Source organism: Stylophora pistillata, chromosome 14 (assembly GCF_964205215.1).
Source record: "Stylophora pistillata chromosome 14, jaStyPist1.2, whole genome shotgun sequence".
Taxonomy (NCBI): domain Eukaryota; kingdom Metazoa; phylum Cnidaria; class Anthozoa; order Scleractinia; family Pocilloporidae; genus Stylophora; species Stylophora pistillata.
Window position 1 is genome coordinate 2,869,710 of NC_142532.1, and position 303 is coordinate 2,870,012.

Consider the following 303-nt stretch of genomic DNA (forward strand, 5'->3'; position numbering starts at 1 on the left):
AAGCGTGTTTGTAATTCATTCCGAGGTGTTCAACAAAACTTCCCCAGCCTCCTCTTCTCGAACCAAAACATTCTTACGATTGTTAGTTAGGAATACTTTACTTATCGATTATTATTTATTTTTAACTTATAGAGGAATGGCCACACGAGTCTTTCTAGCTTTTCCAAAAATCCTAAAACTAGAAAGTCATTTTTGCCTTTAGTCTAAATTGCGTGACTTGTACTTATTACATTGCGTGACAGCAGTCTGTTTGTTTTTAATATGACGTTCCTTGATGTTCTGTCAAGACTGATTGAACGTGTT